Source organism: Camellia sinensis, chromosome 6, assembly GCF_055761805.1.
Source record: "Camellia sinensis isolate YWXY chromosome 6, ASM5576180v1, whole genome shotgun sequence".
NCBI lineage: Eukaryota > Viridiplantae > Streptophyta > Magnoliopsida > Ericales > Theaceae > Camellia > Camellia sinensis.
In genome coordinates, this window is record NC_138966.1 from 116,729,564 (window position 1) to 116,737,334 (window position 7,771).

Genomic DNA, 7,771 nt, shown 5'->3' on the forward strand with positions numbered 1-7,771 from the left:
CATAATATGGTTTGCAAAAATGGCAATCTTCTTGATATGTGAGGGTTGAGAGTTTATTTTAATATCATTGTTAAATGCATGAACATGTATGGTTGTGGGATGACAAATTGTTGAGTACCATAGATTGTGAGAATTGTAAATCTTGGAAATTGACATTCGAAAAATTACATAAAGTCTTGAAGAGACTAAATTGCTAAGAATTGTGCATGATTGTTATGTGTTGATAGCTTTGGTTGAACATATGGTTATTTTGTGAAGTAACATTGGAGGGAATAAAAAATGGAGAAATGTTATGAGGCATTAATTGTCACACCCCAAATCCGGGCATGACCGGCCGTGGCCCACAGGGACTTAGCCCAAGGCACACGTAAGCCTAAACACGAATCCAATCACATTGAACAACTGAACAATAGTCCAATAATAAATAACCAAAACTCAATCCAGACATGCCACAATTATAAACGGCAAAATCAACCGTAATCAAAAGCCATCCAATCTTATGGGATATAAACAACCCACATATCAAAAATAATCCTAAATGAACTTCGATAAGAATAAATATAAATATGCACAAACTTGACATAACACTCTAAACTAAAGGAATGCCCTAGAGGTCCATGCAATTGAGTCCCCGCTACGCCATGAGTCCACTCTAAGTCCTTCTAACACCTGGAAATGGTAAATAATTAAGTCAGCTGATAGCTCAGTGAGTAGCAACATGGATAGTAAATACAGTTTTGAAAACAGGGTTCAATTCCAAAATAAGATATATATCACAGAAACTAGATTGGCATACAGTTTGGTAAATACAATCTGTTTCAAAAAGAAGGTTCCACAATTCAACACTTAAAATACTCATGTCTCGCAAGAACATGATAAACGACATTTTCCACTTAAAACAGATTATAACATGAACACCAATAATTTTCTGGGTACCAATAAAAATAAATAATCTGCCACACATTTCTCAGGCTACAAGCCCCGTTGGATCCAATACCGAACTAAAAGTCATCCTCAGGGTGGCACCTGGGCCTTTTCTCAAAGACGATCCGATTGAAGGTCACCTAGTTGTTTTTAAAGGTCTTTTCCTTACAATCGTTGAGCACTAGAGTCATCACGGCCCAACCCGGATTTGTTCCCTAGTGGCCAGAGTCACCACACACAGTGGAATAATTTCCCTGGACTAAATACACACATGGTCCCAATAATCAATACACATTAGTTTCGCAAAACATGGTAGTTCATCATTATAAACATGAGACCAAAACAAATAGTTTACAGTGTGCCAAGTTCACACATGTTTCAGAAATAATTTGATTCAATCAATAATATAATAATTTATCAAAACAGTTTAATCATGAAACAACAATTTAATTTTTCCAACAGTTTAGGATAGGGGAACATTTATAAAAATATGTAGCATGAAACTACTCACCTGAAACGCAATAATATAATCCTCGAATAGAGTGTAAAAGTCCAACTAGTGGCCTGAACCAAGTATAAAAACTACGCGTCACAACTAATTTAAAAATACTAAAAAAAATAGGAACTAAGTAACCTCAAACTAAAACGCACTAACACGGCTCAACCCAACACACCATTACTCTTAAATATTACCTAAGTTCATATTCTTCAAGGCCTAAAATCACCCAAGACATAGATTCCGATCGAAACTTAACTAAAAATAACTTTAAGATGAAACAGTGTTTCAAACAAGTTTTCCCAATCTATTCGCTAACTTTGAAAATTACAAAATCCACTCCACGCTATTCGAAAAATTCCAATAAACTCCAGATATAATCTAATATATCCTAAGTTTCAAACCCAATTGGTTTCACTTGATTTGCTTATCAAAATAATTTTCTACAATTTATTATATCCAAACAGGTTGTTTTCTGCAGCACTTTAAGGAAATTGACGGTTCTCTTAATATACACGAGCAATCAATGCAAGGCCAAAAACGTATGAAACTAGACTCGTAACCGGTTCTAATGACACTAATTTGATAATTTTTGGATTTATACCCAAAGAGAACAACAATCCCGAATTTACTGTTTCGGACTGGTTTCCTGGACAGATTTGAATACCTCAATTTATATGGATTTTGACTCCCAAAAATTATGAAAAAATTCATATATGCAATTCAATATGTAATTGATCTACTGTAAAAATTTCATATTAAAATTCATCCGTTTGATATGGTTTCTTGATTTTTAAAGTTTGCGATTCTGTGCAGAATTTTTTTGAACTAAGAATTACACTCATTCTTTATACATCAATTTTACTCCTCAGATTTCTTAACAGCATATATATATACACAAAATACATACACCTACAATCTCTCCATCAATGAATTAAATAACAACATTATTAGGATAAAGAACAAAGAAAGAAGAGAAGAAAACCTAGGAAGCCACACAGCACAACACACCCAAAGCTCTCCTTCTTGGCTACAACAATAATCTTGATGATTGAAAAACCCCTCTCTTTTCTTCATAAACCCACACCTGCTAGGGCTGCTAGTGTTATGGAAAACAATTATAACAAGAGTTAGGGTTTGTGTTTATTTTATTTTATACTAGTTGTGGGCACACTTAGGTCAAATAAATAGATAAATATACAAAATACATATATAAGTTACATGCAATTTAAATGGTAAGAGTCTAACTTATTAATTTTGTGGTCTAGAGTTCAAGTCACACCCTTTTCTCTATTTTTTTTTTTTAATAATAAATCTTGCTTCTCAATCAATGACTTTCACCATAAATTTATTTTAGGTTTAAAATTAATTAAAAGATCCTCTAATAATATTTAATTTGCACTTAAAGATTCATAATAAAATATTTGAGATTTGTAAAATTATTATTTAATTATTTACTTAATTTTTATATTCGGGTTCTCACATTAATTATTGCATTACATTCTCATTCAATTTATTATTATTATTATTATTATTATTATTATTATTATTATGCATCTTGAATGGAGTTTGGAAACGTTTACATTGAGAAAAGAATATTTTGAATGAGATTTATCGAAATGTTATGGGGTAAATACATTGGTAAGTCCGGATAGGAGGTGTAGATGAAATTGATAAGTTGGCCTGAGTGCCCGAGGTGAAAGACCGAAAACAAGTGCGGATGAGGTACCACTTCCCTTTTGGTTAGCAATTGGTAAAGTGAGATTTTTGGTAGTGCTAGTTGAGCCTACTTGCAAACACCAACCTAGGAATTACTTGAGTCATATTTACCGCCCCCATTGAATAAAATTGTAAATTTCAGAATTGTTGAGATTTTAATTGTTGTTGAACATGATGATATTTTAAAGGAGCATGTAAATAAATTTCTCTTTAATTGGCATTGCATGGCATTTGCATTCATTATTGGAAGTCTTGCATAACTGTATATACTTTGTCAAGGATTTTCTACTGGGCTTTATGCTTATATCTATAGGATTTTGGTGCAAGAAAAGATATGGTGATTCCGTCGAGTTGAGGGCGTGGACATATTTTGTGAAGAGTAAATAACTCCGCTTTGTTGTGATTTATTTTGCTAGCCAAGGGCTATTCATGTATGGGTTCGAGAGGCCATTTTTGTGTAACCGGGCTTAAGCTTTGGAAATTGTAAGCCCATGAGGGCATTTTATTATTTTTGGGATATGATACTCTACATGCTATAGATTCATGTATTTCTACATCATTGAATGTATAATTTGCATGTGAAACTTTTGTATAAACCTTGTTGATCAATGGTGTAAAGGTTGGAGTATCGTTATTGTTATTTTAGTGAACGTGGGTTGATGTATTTAATCTATGTCGGATTATTTCGGGGCGTTACAACTTGGTATCAGAGTTATCGAGTTTGAATACTTTGGGCTTGCGGGAAGTGGTTGTTTTGCCATAGTGGGTTCATTTCGCATGATTAGGAAATGTTCTATTTTTTGTGATTATGTGATGATATGTATATATGACTATATGGGTATGGGGTTGGACTTTTGGGATGTTGTTTGTGCCTACTAAATTCCTCGAGGTTTTACTAGAAGGGTACTTGATCAATACTCGTTCTATTAGAAATTCTTGGTTTTTCGTAGGATGAATCTCATTACAAAAGGATAATCTGTATGTGCTTACGTGACTAAGTGCTTATGTGGAGTGAATTGAATTGTTTGTGTGGTAGAATATACATAATTGTAGTAGTCTAACGTGAGAGGATTCGCGAGCACATTTGAAATGATGTGCTAAATTGTTCATTTTGTTCCTTAATTAGGATGTCTAGAAAGGGTCAAACTCGTGGTGGTAGAGGTGGAAGGCGTGGTAGGGGTCGCTGGGGTGTGCATGAAGTACTGGTCCAAGGGATTCCGGTGCAAGAGGAGGGGTTGGGCCAAGCTAATATAATTGAGCAAGTGGGGCAAGCCGAGATACCAGGGCAAGCAGGTCAAGCCGTAATGAGGGCCCTAGCTCAAGAAATTGCGGGGCCTTGAGGGAGTCTATGAATATACTAAGGGCGGAAAACCAGGCTAGGGAGAACGCCGTAGAGACAAGGGCGAGTTTCCTCATGAGGGAGTTTTTGCGGGCCAAACCGGATGAGTTCCATGGTGGCCCCGAGCCTAAGAAAGCGGATGAATGGCTTGAACAAATCGTGAAAACTTTTGAGGTGCTTCACATTGAGGATAGTGAATTAAGGGTGACTCTTGCGAGTTACTACCTCAAGAGGGACGCGGGCCAATGGTAGAAGTATGCCAAGGGCTGAATAGAACTGACATGAGAAGCGTATGTAATGGCTTTCCAAGACAAGTATCTACGTTGAGGTAGGAATTCTAAGACCTTAAGCAACTCAATATGTCTGTGGCCGAGTTTGAAGCAGCCATCTCCAGTTTGTCCCGATTTGCACCGGAGTTGGTGGCAACGGAAGAACTCCGTTGCATTGAGTTCGAAAAGAAGTTGAGAACTAAGATCTTGTTCAAGGTTGCCGGGACCATGATTCGAAGTTATGACTGTCTTGTGGAGGCAGACACGCATGTGGAGATTACCGTAGAGGCCAAGGATGAGAGACTTTGTAGTTCGAGGTCTAGGGGCCAAGGGTCACAAGGGGACTACAGGCCCAACAAGAAGAGTAGAAACACCTTTTAATCCTAGTCCCAAACGTAACAGTCTAGATCCATCTTTCCATTGGTTAGTGCAGGCCCGGGGAAGAGTTCACCAAGTGGCTTCTCTTATTTTAAATGTGGCCAACCGGATCACAAGGCCTTTGCATGTCCACAGAAGGGGGGAGGACATCAAATGTTGCCACCACCACCACCTAACCGATCTTAGAGTCAGTCTCAGAGTAGGGGACAGGGGCTTACTTGCTATCAGTGTGGTCAGTTGGGGCACATGAGGAGAGCTTGCCCGCAGTTGGGAGGCGCATCTGGCGCATCAGGGTCGAGGCAAACTCAGAGCCATCAGCAGGCTCACTCAGTTCAGACTTCGCGAGTTAATTAGGGAGGCGCTTCGGCTCAGTTAGTGCAACAGGCCTATGCTTCGAGAGATGAGCAGGTTGATCAGAAGCCACAGGGGCGTGTGTATGCTGTTACCACGCCAGAGCAGTTGCCAGGATCCTCAGTTGTAAGAGGTATTTTTGTTGTGTGTAACTCTTTAGCTAACGTATTGATAGACACGGGTGCATCTCATTCATTCATATCTGTTGTATTCGCATCTACATTGGGGTTATAGGTGGCACGGTTAGCGTCTCCACTTAGAGTTGAGTCACCAGTTGGGGGTACAATTGACTTGGATCGGGGGTGTCGTGGTTGTGAGATAGAGGTTGCTGGGCGTCGACTCCCATTTTCTTTTGTGTTGCTAGACATGTCGAGTTTTGATGTTATTCTAGGCATAGATTGGTTGTCTTCGTATCGAGCAGTGATTGATTGTTTTCGTCAGAGGGTCACAATGTGCACCTTGGGTGGTGATTGTTTTTACTTTCTGGGAGACAGAGTTGACCGAGTCTTATCGCCAGTATTTGACTCTTGTAGTAGAAACGAGCTTAGTGGCCTTCTTGCTACTCTCTTGGATAGTGAGAGTGACGGGACTCATGTTGTGTTGCCAAGGGTAGTTTGTGAATACCCGAACATATTTCCCGAGGACTTTACTAGTTTTCCACCCCACCGGGAGATTGAGTTTCTCATTGACTTAGTGCCTGGAACGACGCCAATTTCCATAGCGCCATATAGATTTACACCCGCGGCATTGCTTGAGTTGAAGATTCAACTCCAAGAACTCTTAGACAAAGGTTTCATTCACCCTAGCACATTGCCTTGGGGAATGCCGGCTCTTTTTGCGAAGAAGAAAGATGGGTCGTTGCGGTTGTGTATCGATTACCGCAAGTTGAATCGGGTTACCGTCAATAACAAGTACCCCTTACCCCGAATACATGATTTGTTTGACCAACTTAGAGGGTCTTGTTACTTTTCGAAAATAGACTTGAGGTCGAGGTACCATTAGTTGAGAGTCCGGGAGGAGGACATCCAGAAAACGGCCTTTTGTACCTATTATGGCCACTATAAGTTCCTTGTAATGACATTTGGGTTGACTAATGCACCGGCTTCCTTTATGGACTTGATTAATCAAATTTTTAGAGAATACTTGGATCATTTTGTGGTCGTCTTTGTAGACGATATCCTAATTTATTCGAATTCCGAGGAAGAACACGAGACTCACTTGAGGATAGTGCTTGATTTGCTTAGGAAGCATCAATTGTATGCCAAATTTCAGAAATGCGAGTTTTGGCTCACTGAGGTGAAGTTTTTGGGCCATGTAGTGTCAAGAGAGGGAATAATTGTAGATTCTTCAAAGATAGACTCTGTACAAGATTGGGAGCAACCTAAAAATATTTTTGAGATCTGGAGTTTCTTGGGATTGGCGGGGTATTATCGGCGTTTTGTGAGGGACTTTTCTAGACTAGTTGCGCATTTGACTAGATTGACTAGAAAGGGGGTTAAGTTTGTGTGGAGTGAGGCTTGTGAAAAGTCATTCCAAGAGCTTAAAACTAGGCTGACTACCGCACCGGTGTTGATAATTCCAGAAAGAGGTTTGGGCTATACCGTTTATTGTGATGCGTCTCAAGATAAGCTTGGTTGTGTTTTGTTGCAAGGGGAAAAGGTTGTAGCTTACGGTTCACGGCAGTTGAAAACTCATGAGAAGAATTACCCTACCCACAACTTGGAGTTAGCTGCAGTAGTGTTTGCCTTGAAAATTTGGAGGCATTACTTGTATGGTGAGAAGTTTGAGGTTTTCTTCGATCATAAGAGTCTAAAGTATTTGTTTTTCCAAAAGATTTGAATTTACGCCAACAGAGGTGGATGGAATTTTTGGAGGATTATGACTTCGAGTTGCACTATCATCCGGGAAAGGCCAATGTAGTGGTCGACGCCTTAAGTCGGAAATCCGTGAGTAGTTTGGCGAGTGTGGCATTCAGGAATGGGTTACGTTGGGAGACATTGGCAAGTTTGAATTGCATTTAGGTGAGTTTAAAGAGGGTGCAACTTTGTTTACCTTGAGTGCTTAACCTACCTTGATTAGCAAAGTTGTAGAGGCACAACAAGGAGATCGTGAAGTAGAGTTAATTCGTGATATAATCTCTAACGAGAAGGAAGAGAGGGATTTGAACATCCACTCGGATCAGAGTGTACGTTACCTAAACCGTTTGTTTGTACCTGAATCTTGTAGAGAGGAAGTGCTTTGGGAGTTCCATTACTCACGCCTTGCGGTACATCTGGGAGGCACAAAAATGTATCG

At 39.1% G+C, this 7,771-nt stretch overlaps 1 long non-coding RNA gene across 1 annotated transcript; it reads right to left on the minus strand.

Annotated features, from left to right (window-relative positions):
• Window positions 1-376: 376 nt before the first annotated feature.
• On the minus strand, window positions 377-2,502 carry LOC145792845 (uncharacterized). Its single transcript, XR_014332877.1, has 3 exons — window positions 2,406-2,502; window positions 1,436-1,488; window positions 377-669 (listed from the first exon to the last, which is right to left on the minus strand). It is a non-coding gene; the product is annotated as an uncharacterized LOC145792845 (long non-coding RNA).
• Window positions 2,503-7,771: the final 5,269 nt, after the last annotated feature.